Below are 15,337 nucleotides of genomic sequence, written 5' to 3' on the forward strand. Positions count from 1 at the left end.
GAGGGGAACTCTGTGCTCCTGTTGTTAATGCCAATCGAAATGCGTGGGGTCAGGAGCGAACGGACATCTTTGCTGCCTGATGAGTTGCTGGGGGACGGGGAAGGAGATACTGGAGATCGAGTGAAATTTTACCACTATGTGCTTACGTAATCTTATCATTCTTGTTCCAAAATGTCACCATGATTCTTTTGGGTTTGTAAAATGTAATCGCATTTACTGTCACCTTCTCTATGAATAAATGTCACGTTGTTCTTTGGGATAAGATAGTCCATTTCCCTGACCCATTCACATACCTTAGGGGTGAGTAATTAGTTGTACCTTCTTCCATCGGATGCCAATTTACTAGGAACTTATAAGTAAATGATAAGTGCTATTCAGGTGTAAACCAATTATATCATGTTTTAGTGAGTGAGCAAAAGCATTTTGGCACTTGTTAGCAGTGGTAAAGTGCACATAGTCTTAAAGCCAACAAAAACGAATTCAGCTAATTAGGAGGGGGAGGGGTGCAAAAGGTTTGGAGGAAGACCAGTCTAAGGCTGACCAGTCCAAAAACAGGAGAACATGATCTGTATATCACCATCTGCATGGACATGTCAGTCCATTCTGGATTACTTAAGCTTGAAAATGACCTCCAAAAGAGGAGGAATTGAAGGGTTAAGAAAATAAAAAGCTGTGAAAAACATAAAAAAGGGCCCATCCTATATTCTGTAATCGTGCTGTGTTCTTTCCATGGCTTCCAAAATGACCAAGAAGGTTAGAACCCACTTTGTAATTGAGGAATAATTTATGAATTTTCTGCCAGTGATCTGCTTAAGCTATATGCTATCATAGTCTCCACAACTGACCAGGAGCCAATGCCCAATTGTTTAAGCCTCTTTCGAGAGGGTCCTGGACTGTATTCCTCCCTGATTGTTGAGATAAGACATGGCTGTCTTATCGTCCCCTATATTACTGAATAAAGGAATAGCTTGAGGGTAGGATGGGCCATCCTCAGTACAGCATACTGATGTGGAAGTAGTTCACTCTTTGATCGTACGGTAACTCTGGTGAGCTCGCGTTCCACTTTATTACAATGGAGAAAAGATACTCCGTTCACCATGTTCTCTCTCAAGCACCACCATATGAGTGACCTTGGAGCTGTGGCTATTCGATTCAGCCTGTATTTTCAGTTCCATGATCGTTGGCTCCACTGATTCCTCTAAAGATCCCTTGTTAAGCCCTGCTTGAGGTATAACAAATATGCAGGAAGCCATTCAATGAGAAGAGATGTAGGTTGACAAATGGTTTGAAGAGAAAGACATTTCTGCGGAAAAGACCATAGCTTTTCATATGGAGTATACACTGCTATGATCCTTGTATAAACATTGATTTACTTTAGTTTGGCAGGAGCACCTGTTCTGGAGCACTTCAGAGATCACCTGAAAATCTCCTTGAACTTCTGATGCAAAGTTGCTTTCACTGGCCAACTGTCCAACCCCTACTACCAATACAAAGTCCTACTCTTGGTAAATCACGGAGGCGTCAGGAGTAGGATTTTGTATTTGTAGTATTCATTGGGAGGGAATGTTCTATGTTTATGATCATCAGTGAGGATCCTATGATGCAGAACCACAGAAGTTACTTGGGCATCCTTGCAATGGCGGTTGTGACATTATGGAACCCTTGATATCGATTACTCTCATCCTGGTATATTGTATATTTATATGTCAAGCTTACATCGTAAACTTCTCTTCCTTCTCTCGCTAATTTGCTAAATTAAGGTCCGGATGAGCTATTAGGCCCTTCTTTCTTACCAGGAAGTAGATGAGAAACAGTCCTTGTGTTAATCTGATCTGAAAAGTCTGCTGCATATTCATTCAATAAATTCATAACGTTTTTAAGCAACCATTTGAAATTTAAATGGCTCTTAAAGTGTATATTCTTTCTGTAAAATGCTGAGCGCCCGATATGGTTTGGTTATTTTGTACTGCTTATTTCGCTCTGGGGATAATCTATGTGAAGAAAAATTGACAGTCTATGCTCATGGACACCAACGATCCCCCGCTTCGTCTGTCATTCATGGGGCTCCTGCCTTTGAAACCGGACAGGCAGAGGTTCAAGTTGGCGGGATCGGAGGCGCACGACCCGCCCATACTATTCTAATTTGATAAACACACCTCCCCCACTTTATGTAATAAAAAGGCGACCATTCCCGGACAGTTAATACCGATATTTTAAAATTCTCAGTTGTAGTGGAGGGGAGAGAGCCTCCTGTGTTGTGAAGCTGAGAGCAGGACAGACAGTTGAGCAAGAGACAGGCCATCTTGCTGCCTGAAAGAAATGCAAATGTGACCATTTGTTTAATTTGCAAATGTAAAGACTGTTTGGGACCTGGTATTGGATTTAATTAATGGAGTCACTTGAAGAGTATTAATTTTAGAGGTATTGTAAGGTGACCTGATGGGTTGTAATGTGCATGCTTTTAATAGACAGTTCTATTTCTCAGACCTATAGTTTGGAAGCACTTTATCTTAAACCTAAATCTTTTTGTGCACTTTGTGGCCGCTTACCTTATACTGTCTACAATGCAAGTTTAAAATAATGATGTATATATATATCCAGGTGTATATATATATCCAGGTGCTTTCTAACACAGAATGGGACCTCGTAACACTAAAATACATAAGTCAATATTCCCCACTGCACCAACCAGAATTCAATTCTGTGGCTCTCTCAGCAGCTATTTATAGTGATTGCAATAACCAACAGAGATTTCACAATGTAAAATAGTGCATCTCTCACCGATTAGTTAAGCATGCCATTATTTTTCATTTAAGGAGTGCATTATTTTAAATGCAGTTGCTTGAAGGTGAAAGACCAAAAAAATAGAGGTGGGCGAGCCGACCAAATTAAAGGAAGAGCTGAGCCAGAGCGCAGCCAAGGGCCTGGCTAGGATCTTAGAGCTTGTACACGAGCCGAGCCCTGAATATATTTGCTATGTAAACATACAACAAACATCACTTAATTATAATTAAGTCTATTAAAATTTTAAAAAGTGTATTTCTTTAACATATGGAAGCTTTGACATTAATAGGGCACGTCATATCACTGCACTGAAAAGTAATTATTGAAAGTGATAGTTTTGTACGACTGGTAGTCTCAACTCACATATTTTAAAAAGCCTTCACAGGCGATAGTGAAAAAAAGGTTCGGTGAAATAAAATATTTGCCTAATCACAAAATGTAAGCTGGGTAGCCATGCTTTATTCGGTTTTTCTGGTTTCACTTTGTGCAAATCAGTCAGTAAATGGGTACCAATTGGGCTTTCCTTATGTTAAAGCTTTGTTTTTAACTCTTAGTGCACCTTTCTGAAGTTTTTTTTTAAGTATAGCGCAAACTCAATCCAAAGGTATTGGAGCGCTCTACATGAGCACCAATTACAGTGCATTGTTTATAGGCATGGGGAGATTAGGTGATCTGTCCAGAATCACAGGATGTTGAGCCGTCGCCGAGACTCAAACCTGTTGTCCCAGTTCCACAGCCTAAATCTTCTTCTGTCTGCATTTTTTATCACAGTTGATGTCTTGATGCTCCTGACATAGCACTCTGGAGAAAGTTGTCTCAACATGGGGAGCCAGCGTTGAAGGAAGTTGTCAATTTGTGCTCGTGGGCCTCTTAGAGCCTCCTGAAGGCTGTTTTGGAAAGTTCTTTTAGGTTTGTACCTGTACCTCACACGATCGAGCCAGTAGAAAGCGCAAGGCCTTTGCTCCACAGCAGCTGTTGAGCTCGCCCACCCTCACCTGTCCTGTCCTTGGCATGAACTTATTCAAGCTGTAAAGGTTCAGATGAGTGGGACATGTCATTCATGGCCTCTATGTGTTGGTCTCCCTGCCTATGTACAGTGCTACGTGCTCCAGCCGCTCGCCCACCCTGCCAGTTTGAATGATGGGCTTTCCTCATGACGAGCTGTCGGATTCAGGCTGCGGCTAGCACTGTGGGCGGTAGCACTTGCAAAGGTTGACAAGGCGCTTGCCTACATGATCCTCAAAAGGCAGCAGCGAATGGGCGCAACCATGCAGTACACAAGGCCCGGGCGGTGTACAGCACTCCCATCATAGCAGTTGGTCTGTGTGCTGGTTGAGTGACTAAAGCCTCCGGACAAAATCGCAAGCTAACCCTTCCTTCTCACCGTGCGGCAGCCTCTTAGCTCAACCATCGTTGATGGAACCCCAAGTCTTGACACTTCAAAGGTTTGCCCCATATGCCTTTGCAACACAGGGTGTCTACTGCAGATATGAGGTTTTTATTGGTGCGTGTTGTTAGCGTAGGATCGCACAGCTCCCACCTATGGCACTATAATGTGAAGTAAAAACCACTTCTAAAAACCCGAATACAAACCAAACGGCTAGTCGAATCAATTGCTACATTTTATCTGTAGAATAAACGGAGTCTCTGGCTCAGCTCTACAAGGTTTGTTTTCTACCCCATCCATGACATGAGTGAACTTAGTTCAATGCACCAACTGCGAGTGAAGGTGTGCCTTGCTTGCTGGTGTAAATATATGCAAATATGCTTCTCCAGCTGTTACATTCCTCTTCTGGCGGCACTGTCCCAGAAGGAGACACACAGTCTATATTCTAGGTTTGTCTAGGTGTGTAGTGTATGGATATACTGCTTCTAAATGACTGACATTACGAGCAACACAGAACGGAAACGCGTCATGCTTTATGAGCACGTTTCCGATGATAGTATTAATAGTCTATGGACTAATGGCTTGTACTTGTGTCGGAACCACTGGTTCCGCTGCAAAAGCAGGTCTAGAGTTCATGGTACATAACACAAACTGTACAAGTTTCCTGTATAAGGTGACTGTGTAATTTAAAATCCCTGCCACCTCAGCAAGGTCCAAGGTGTTGGGACCAGGAACAGGCATGTTACCAGTCAAGACGGGCCAAGTAGTCCTTCATTGCTCAGGGGTCCGAAACGGAAATTCCTGTGCAGGTGTAGTAACTGAGCTGAGCAGCAAACCAGTTCTAGTGTTGCTCATAAGTTAAAGGGATTCTTAGTAAGCCCTATAACTTGCAGGTGGCAGTAAAGCATTATAAGCCTGAAACTGCCCGGAGGCAGCGTCATTACCCTCAAACGTCACCCGTAAGTAAAACTTCTCAACGGCGAATGCCGCATGAGCAGCTATTACAAAGGTAACTAACCCCCCCCCCACCCCACCCCCGCATAAGAAACATCTCAAAGTTTAAGATCCTGAGGACCGCTTCCCTGTAATGGGCTCCTAATAAAATGGGGGCTGCCATAAAGATGAACAGATTCAAGTGGAATGGATTAAAAGAATTAGGAAACCCACAGTATGTGGAAATACCCTTTGAAAATTCAAGCCCGACAAACCTTTGGCAATAAGTGCTCCCTTATTTCCTGTAGGTGGTAACCATGATTACTACGAAGTCTCCATATTGACGTAATATTAGTTCACATGTGTGTATATCACACACAAACAACTCAAGAGCTCCCAAAACATCCAGAACCCACGTTAGGTGCCAATGTTGCATTAGCTGAATCTCTGGCTCACCTCTACAGAGTTTCTTTTCACACCCAAAGGGGACATGAGTGAGCGCAGTTTAATGCTTGAATGTGAAAGACAGTTTTTTGTAGCCAAGCAGAACCCCATCCAAATCATAGCTGAAGTTGTGTCAATGATTTTGGGTTACGAATAGTCCATAAACAGGGATCGAGGGACACCATGGTGATTAGTAACAAACCTTTTTTGTTCTCTTCAATGCTACACACACACAAACTGTGCTAAGAAAAAGACACTTTAACTAAAAAGCGTGTTTATTTCAATAGGCGCACCCAGTCATTCAACACATCTAAAATAACCACAAGGATTACAATTTAAACAGCACAAATGCATGAGCATTTCGGGCATGGTTAAATGTTATCTAAAAATCTAACACCCTAAACGTACTTCTATGCGCTACGCTAGGAGAGCATGGAGTAACACAACTTGCATCTAGATTTCTTAGGGAGAATGAGTGCACTGCATAGCTGTTTAAAGCCAAACACTGTAACTATCAGTAGTCAGAGAGGCCATGTTCCAGCGAAAGTCAAATATGTGTCACATCATTATCAGCTCCTCCCAGACCAGGGTTCTATATCAGCTTCAGTAAAAAGTGCAATACGGCAGCATCTCTGGGAGGCAGGATCTTCTCTGGCAGTATGTTGCACAATAATCTGGAATGAAGAACCTCTCTTGACAAGTGCTCAAGTGGCAGTCATTTTATACTATATTTTAAATAAGATATAAATTCCACCATCACCTTAGGAATGTCTGGTATAGCCAATGAGCATCAAGATGCTAGTGTAAGATAAATTATTTTAAACAAATGAGGTAAATCTCTGACAATTTACACTACACTGTTTGGCCTATTGTTCTTGTTTGACCTTGAAATTGAGATAACAGGGCACTTGTTTCAGAATGATATAGAATGATATCGCATCAGGTATCTTGTTGATGTCTACATTTGATGCACTTTGGATAGCTACACAATAGTGACATCACTCTTGACACTGGCAAGGATCTGTGACATTTCACAGCTATCGGAAGTGTTTTACGTTTATGCCAATCATGCCATTGAAACTGCTTATTTTTGTTGATATAGGTAAACTTCTCTGAGCATTTCAACAGCGCATATGCTTTTATACAGAAGACGCTTCACAGTTCATTGCAGGTAGGAGGGTGGGCACTGAGGTTTTGCTATTCCACGGTCAGTACTGACTGTTCACCAGGGTCAACCGGTGCTGCTGAAGGCTTCTTCCTTTCCTGTTTTGACAACTTTTTCTTTGCTAACTGTAAGGCTATACTGTGAATGGGTACACCATGTGTTTTCTATATATAGTATTTTAAAGGGTCAGCGTCAGTATGTGGACTTCTTCGTCTCCATGTGATCCAAATAGGGAAGTGGTTGAGTGGGTCATTACTAGAGCCTCTTGCTAGGCATCCAGTTAATTACCCATTTGACGCAATGCTTCAAGACACCATAAATGTGCAGTTGGATTGTATAAAAAATACATTTATTATCATCATTGTAAGGAAACAGGCTGTTAGCAAGCTTACCCTGACATTTTGCCCCCATTTTGACTACTAGGTACTGGCTCTAAAATATCCTGAGTTCTGTTAAACAAGACTCAGTGCATGAGCTATGACCCTTAAAATGGTGTTTGTTTAATTGGCTTATCCCTAATTGCATAGCCTAACTTAATTGTAAGCCCCTAGAACATGGTACCAGGGGTACCCAGGGCCTATACATTAGAGTGTCCAGAAGGGACTGCAGCACGTGTTGCGCTATGCTGAGTGGGACAAGGGAAAACATGGCCACTGCAGACTGAAAGGGCCATTATAAACTGCTAACTCGACTTTGCCATTTAAGTGAGGGTAAAGCCAAAACATCCCTTTTCAATATATGCAAGTCACCTCGCGGGCAGGCCTAACAAGCCTTAAGGCAGGGTGCTGTATGTCATAAAGTGGAACATGTACTTTTGCATGTCCCAGCAGTAATACCCTAAATTGTCTTTTTTTTTTACCATGAAAAGGCTAGCAGCCCCATTGGCAAGCACAAAGTTACAGGCTGGCACCCCAGCCCTGCTAACTTATGAATGGAATTACTAAGGGAGGTATTGTTTGGTACAAAAGAATCAGTGCATTAAATATGATTTAATAGTTAAATCAAATTTAATGTCACCGGTGGGCAAAGTGCAGCTTTAGAAGTAGCCACTTTAGTTGCCCAACATTTCCAGGGCCCGGTTACTGATATACATGGGGCTTGTCTAGCAGACAGCTTTCTGCCCTCCTGGAGAGACGCTCTAACAGCTCCCTGGAAAGGACACAATAGAGGTCCTGCATGGGAGAAAGGTGTTACCTCCATCCTGCAGGAAATCACACAGGTGTTAGCCCAAAAGGCAAGCTTCAAAGAAGAAGTCTCGGGGGGAGGAGCTACGACACCAACCAAGATGGCCGCATGGTCTCCCGGCTCCGCTGACCTCCGTCCTACGCTCTACTATCCTGTCACCTATCCTGATCTCCTGCCCCGGATCCGTGTGTGTGACCCGATTTACACTATGATGATGTGATCCCGGAGTTTCTCCGACATCGTGGTGCGGAGTAACGTCGAAGACCGATTTGAGGACTAACCCAGCCGAGAAACCGGGGTCTTGAGTGCTGGCCTAGCCGGGTCAGAGTTGAACAACAACGGACTGTTGAATGTGGTTGGGTCCGGTCTCTGGAACATTCGGAATTTTGGGATTTCTCTGCTACCATCTGCTGCCTGGTGTTCTGTAGGAGGTGGGGTGACGAGTGACGCACGGCGCTGTGTTGTGGGGGTCCCGGACCGGGGGTCCAGCATTCATATCACCGGTGCCCCTTGGGTTGGAATCTCACTACGCGCTACTGCACGCTACCAGTCTGTCCCTTATGGCTCATTCCTGCTCCGCCTCATCTTCCCCCGTAGAAGGCGCCTCTCCTGTGGGGAACACCGTGCCTGAGGAAAAATGGAGGCTGACGGAGCAGGCTCAAAGTGGCCCGTCATTGCGGACGGTGCTGGAGGCCCTTGTGGCACTCCAGGAGACTGTTAAAGCCCAGACCTGCAGCCTGTTGTTGGCGGCGGATGGAATCAAAGGATTGAGACCGGATCCTGACTTGACGCCCGAGACCCGGCGGCCAGCACGCCTTTCGATTGACGCCCCGGTGGCGTACTTAGACCCGGCGCTGGAAGCTGTATTTGCCCCTATCGCAGTGGAGCTACCCGAAAGTACTGTGCTTGGTGACTCAATTAACCCGTTGGAATCCCCGGTTTTGCAACTGTCGGAACATTTACATGCTGTCCCCACTTCGGATCCTTTCAATTGGTACCGTGAACTGTTTTGGACTGTGTCGACCCCCTTCCCCAGTCGGTCTATCAAGATGGCGGATGGGATAAAGCCTGGCTTCGGAGACGGGGAGGGGCATCGTTGGTACCAGCCGACTAATTTGGGACCTGCCGTTCCTCTTTCATCTGTGGACCCCTGTCCTGCTAACTTCTGTGTACCTTTTGACATTTTGGGGATGGGGTTTTCTTTCCCTGAAGGGCTCAGCAAATTTAATCGACGCGCCAAGGCTGAGATTGCTGTCTGGGTTGTTTATTGTGGTATTCTGGTTAACGGGATTGTTTTATTGAATTTACGGAGTCCGGGGCGGGGTTGGTTAGGACGGGGGCGAGAGACCGGGAGTGCGTTGAACAAAGCCCTCCTCCATTTCCCCTCTTCGGGTGGGGTTTAATTTCTTTTCCTTTTTTCCCTGTTTCTTCTATATTTCGGGTTTTGGTTCTTGGGCGACAGGCACGCTGCTAGGGGGGTAGGCCGTAGTCATCTGCAGGGGTGCAGGGTAGGTGGTTGGGGGATGGGTGTTTTGTTTTTTCTTTGTTTCTATGGCCTTTTTCTCTTCTTATCTTTCTTTGGCCTTTTCTTTTCTCTTTTTCCGGGTCAGCGTAGTGGGTTCATTGTTCAGTCCATCTTTGCTTTCACATCTGTGCCTCAATTCTCGCGATGTTTCGGGGCCACGGGACGGGCATAAATGTTGGCGTGAATTGTAATAGTATGCTTGTTTATCCGGGTGTCGTCTGCTTTAACGCCACTGACCTACATGAAAACGACTTAACTGTGGACATTTTGCTATTTCGCTCGGCCCTTTTTCATAGCTTGAGATATTGTGTGGCACCTGATCCTTCTATTTTATATTATAAAATGAAACCTTTTGTATCCTGTTCCCAATTTGATGTTATCCAACCAGTGCGCATTGTGGACGTAGCGACTCTGCTCCCCGGGAGGCTGGGTCTGAAGTTTTGATCGTAATATTGTGTTGCAATTGCTTAGCGGCCAGCCCTGGGGGTTGTAGGCCTGTGTCTGTATCTGGTTGAAAATGTCAAATAAAGGTCTTAAAAAAAAAAAGAAGAAGTCTCCTTTGAAGGGCAAATGGGTAACACCTGAGAGAGAACCACTCTATTGTTTAGGCAGTCAGGCTGGCACTGAGGATAGGAGAAGAGAAGCCAGTTGTCAAACCAATTTTTCCAGGGTTGTGTAGCCCCCTGGTAGCCACAACTCTGGGGGTGGGCTAGGGAGCTCAGAGTGTTGAGAGATGGGTCTCACCAAGCTGGAAGTAGAAAGAATGGTACGTACTGGGATAGCCAGATGCCACACTTCCCAGGCTACTAACTGAATCCTACCCTAAGGGCATTTTCTGAAGATTAACAGGGCCTCCCTGGCAACCAGAACTCAGATCTCAACCGACTTCGAAGCAGGACTGCCCTGCTGCACCGAGTGACCAGGAAAGAGAGGCTGAACCGTCGAAGACTGCACCTGCTGCACTTGGTGGCTAGAGAAGAGAGGGAATGTGTCTGCAGTGTTCGGCTCAGGGAAAAGCGTTCTCCAGAGCCCAGTAAAGTCAAGAGAACTTCTAGGGCAAGCTGACTTGCCTCCTGTTCGCAGCACAGAGACAACAGCTGAAGAAGCCTGCTAGGACAAGCTAGTAGCCCAAAGTCTTCAAGACGCTACCGCCGTTGCCGTAAGGGACCAAGAACCCAGACCTGACGCACAGAGCAGCAACTGAGTCCTCTGAACTCTGGAGTGCTGTCGGGGAGTTCCAGGGACCTGCAGAAGGTGAGTTAGTGAGCCAGGAAGGATTGGCCTGTGACCGCGATATCAAGCAACTGGTAGTCCAGTGTCGACTGAACTTCAGCCAGACTGGAGGGGACATCGTGGGATGTCGACTCTGCAACCGGGACCCCCTCATCATCTTCGTGGGTCGAGAAATCCCTGGAGGAAGATCCAGTGGACCGCTTATCATCCACAACATCTGTGAAGCATCTTCAGCAACCTTCATCCGTCCAGCATCAGGACCATCCCATTGGAATCCATTGCAATGCAGATAAAGTGCCTGGAACTGCTGGAGGGCGGCTTCTTCTGTGGCGTTAACTGTTCTTAAGGACCTTGCTGGTCACCCTGACTAGCTCCCTGCCAGAGTTAGTAGCTCCAAGTACTTCTAACTGACTGCATTGACACTTACCTAAGTTTTCTTTGAAAAATTTTCCAAGTGTCCAATTTGTTGACTTTGCCATGGTTTGTTAGCGGTTGAGTAAACTTGCTTTGATTATTAATGCTTGTGAAATCAATATCTGTGGAATCCTCTGGTGGATATATTTCAATCTAGTGTCTTAATTCTTATAAAATCACAGTCTATTTTTTATAAATTTGTGTCTGATTTCTTGAGTGTTATGTTGATTTCTTCTTCAGTTGTTTTGGTGCTGTTAAAATACTTTACACGTTTTTCTCTGTGAAAGCCTTGCTACTCGGAGCCACAGCTACCAGTTAAGCTGAGGGTTTGACAGACGAAACCTACTGAACCTTAAGGGGTTGGTAAGTGTATTACACAGTGAGGTTGTACAACACCACCATATACTACACCCCATTTCCTCACAATAATATACCGGAAAACACTACTATTTCTGCATTATGAATTACCATGGCACTACCTGCACTGCAAGCCACAATTTCAGCCCGTGTGTTGCAGTTATGATATGCAGAGACCTAGATTCCCTACCTCTTGTCCTGTCTATTGTCTCTGGGCAAAAGCATTCACCCTAGCAGGTTACATGGAATCTAGGATCAATGGAACCGGAAGCAGAACAGGTAACAAAGCTGCAATGAATCAATGATAAAAGATCTTATGTATTGTGTGTGGTACAGTGATCAGGATGTAGAACCATGGAGCAGTTTTATTCACATCCCTGCTGAAGTTTGGAAATTATGGGGACAGTAAGTGATCATTGTGATTTTATCTGGATTCTTCACAGGTACTATAAGGCCTCCTTGTCTGCAAGTTCAAAGTGGTCTGGCAGTGCCTGTTAGATGATGCCCTTCAGACTCAATACCTTTTGTCTGAGGAAGCTGTGACAGCGCTGCAAAAACCAATAGAAGTTATTAGAACCAGATCCTGTGAGGATGGACATTGATGATGCAGTTGGAGACCTTCCTGGCGATGCTGAAAGTCAAAGCCCTTGGCATTGGTACCTTAAACATTAAGCAGTAAATGCTTGACATTGAAGCCCTCGTCGACATTGTATTGATGTCAAAGGTCGTGATACTGACAATGAACATGTTAGAGAGCACATCTCGGACACCTCCATCAATGTCAAATGGGAATGGCAAGGATGGAAATAAGGATACCTTTTTTTCTGAGACACCTACATCAATCATTTTTTCTGTTCAGTTTCCTGGGTGGAGCTTTGCTGTAGAGAGAGGGGCACTCACGTGTGTGGTAGACTTAGTTTACAAAGATCTCCGAGCTTGGCCAGCAGGTGAATTCCTTCTTGTTCCCAAAGTCTTCCTACATGACATTTCTTAATTAATAGAATACTCTACCTTGGTGTAGGATTCTGAAATGCAGCTGCGAGAAAAACAAATCTAGGGAGAAAAATCATCTCTCATGCAAGAAGATGTCTTAATAAGCTAGCCATCATATAAAAGCAATGCATGAAGCCTAAAAGCTGATATAAAAAAATCGTTTTTTAAATTATAAAATAGTAAAGTACTAAGGCCAGTTTTCATCAACCCTTGCTTCACAAACCAGAAACTGTTACCGGGGTACACAGTGAGGGTCTAGGTTAGAAGGTCTTACGGACCTATATTGCTCTTTAAGGCAGAGGTTCCCAAACTGTGGGTCTATATTTATCTTGTCACGTGTGTTGCGCTTCAAAGACAAGGGTAAAATATCAAGCTATGTCTTGTGACAAATTGCAGCTTATTTTTTTAACATGGTAATTGTTCTTTATAAACTCCCATCATTTTGCAGTCCGAGAAAGAAAAGTAAAGCGAATTATGTGACAGTCTTGATGGGGTACAGGGAGTGGAAAGAAAAGGCTGTAGGATGTCACTTTTTTGTGATACACAGCAAGGATTAGTTACTTACCTGTAATCCTAGTTCTCTTCCAGGGGTATACTCATTAAAGTCATAAGCACTGAATTATCTCCGCCCATGAGCGGGGACCCGGAACACATAAACAATATACATATATATGTGTAATTATAACCAAAAGTACATAGTACTAAGTAATTATACACATATACATGTATAATAACCATAATATGCAGCCTCACATTAACACATAGGCTAATCAATCAAACCTTACACGTTCTGAAGCATGAAAATATGCTGTATATAAATGCAATAAACAGGCATGAGCCCAAAATGCATTTCATAGCCATGAAAAAACCTTTTATTTTCATCAAAGAACCTGTTGTAAACAGTTATTAGCCTAAAAAAGGCTGCATATGAAAAAAAAATGTCTGTGTACAGAAAATCAGACTGGCACCCTGCCTTTAAGGCCCCAGAGAATCTGCACACTTTGCCTTTAAGGCCTCCAGGAGAACTCTGTTCCCATCATGCCCCACAGGTGACAGTTAGGTCAGTTCTTTTGTACGGTACAGTAAACTTTAGCAGGAATCTGCACTTAAAACTATATTGAAAACTTTAAAACTCAATGCTACTGCTCGCCCGGGGAGGCGGGAGGGTGCTTATGACTTTAATGAGTATACCCCTGGAAGAGAACTAGGATTACAGGTAAGTAACTAATCCTTCTCTTCCAGGGGATACTCATTATTAGTCATAAGCACTGAATAGAGTAGCAAGCTCATACCCACCAGAAGCGGGCGAACAGATAAAAGCATAGTCATACTTTAAAATCACAGTGTTTAACTAGTAGTAGCAAACAAATTTCTGAGTGATGCTTGCCCCACTTGTGCATCAGTCTGCGCATCAGAATCCAAACAGTAATGGCGTGTAAACGTATGAACGCCAAGTAGCTGCTTTACATATCTCTGACATAGCCACATTCCTAAGGAGAGCTGTGGTAGAAGCGTTTCCCCTCGTAGAATGAGCCCTAGGTCTACCTGATAAAGACTAGTGGGCTAGCTGATAGGACAGTAAGATACACGACACTATCCACCTAGAAATGGATCTCTTGGATGCTGCCAAACCAGTATTTATAGGACCATAGTTCACAAACAGACGGTCCGTCTGTCTTAAAGACTTTGTTTTATCTAAGTAAAACTTCAAAACCCTTTTTAGATTAATGAATGTAAAGTCCGTTCTGCCGGACTTGAAGGGTTCGGGAAGAAAGTAGGCAATGTTATAGATTGGTTAATATGAAAATCCGACACCACCTTAGGTAGGAAAGCAGGATGAGTCCTGAGCACCACTCTGTTTCCATGAAAAACTGTGTACGGTTCATTGCAACACAAAGCCTGGATGTCGCTCACCCTACGAGCAGAAGTGATGGCCACCAGGAACGCTACTTTCTAAGACAGGTGTTGCAAGGACGCTTTATGTATCGGCTCAAATGTGGGACCCATTAATTTAGTCAATACCACATTAAGCTCCCAAGGTGGAGACGGAGACCTGACTGGAGGATAAACCTTTCTTAACCCTTCCAGAAAATCCTTCACCACAGGCATTCGATAGAAAGATATCTGTGTTGGCGATTTTCTATAAGCAGTTATTGCAGCAAGATGGACTTTGATGGAACTAAACTGCAGACCAGATTCAGCAAGGTAAAGAAGATAGGGCAAGATCACCTTTTCTTGACCATGAATAGGGTCAAGACCCTTACTTTGACACCAAAGGTAAAAGCGTTTCCACTTAAATCCGTAGGATTGTCTTGTAGAAGGCCGCTTTGCCTCCTTAAGGATGTTCATACACTCCGGATTCAGCTGTAAGTGCCCGTACTGGATGACTTCAGGAGCCATGCTGCCAAGCATAGGGAGGGCAGATTGGGATGAAACACCTGCCCCTTCTGCTTGGACAGAAGATCCGGACGACACGGCAATCTCCTTTGCGGTGTTATTGACAACTGGAGGAGATCTGGGAACCACCACTGGCGTGGCCACTCTGGACAAATCAGAATCATTCTGGAGTGAGTCTTGTACAGCCGATTGATCACTGCTGGTATCAACGGTGTCGGTGGAAAGGCGTACAGCAAATTTTGACACCAATCTATCAAAAGGGCATTCCCTTGAGACCCTTTCTGGTAGAACCTGGACGCGAAGACGGGGCATTTTGCGTTTGCCGCGTCTGCGAACAGATCTATGTCTGGTGTTCCCCAATCCTGGAAAATGCTGTGCGCGACGTCTTCGTTGAGAACCCAGTCGTGCGCTTCGACGAAGTCTCTGCTGAGGTCGTCTGCCTGAGAGTTGAGACTCCCCGGCAGGTGAATTGCTGTTATGTACTAGAAGTGTAGGGTAGAGCACAGCCGTTTAAACTGAA

At 44.4% G+C, this 15,337-nt stretch overlaps 1 protein-coding gene across 1 annotated transcript in view; it reads right to left on the reverse strand.

Moving 5' to 3' along the window:
- The window catches only part of CPLANE1 (ciliogenesis and planar polarity effector complex subunit 1), a 2,360,818-nt gene that overhangs the window by 1,964,510 nt on the left and 380,971 nt on the right, over positions 1–15,337 (reverse strand). The window lies entirely within an intron of this gene.

This window comes from Lissotriton vulgaris, chromosome 3_1 (genome assembly GCF_964263255.1).
Source record: "Lissotriton vulgaris chromosome 3_1, aLisVul1.2, whole genome shotgun sequence".
Lineage (NCBI taxonomy): Eukaryota > Metazoa > Chordata > Amphibia > Caudata > Salamandridae > Lissotriton > Lissotriton vulgaris.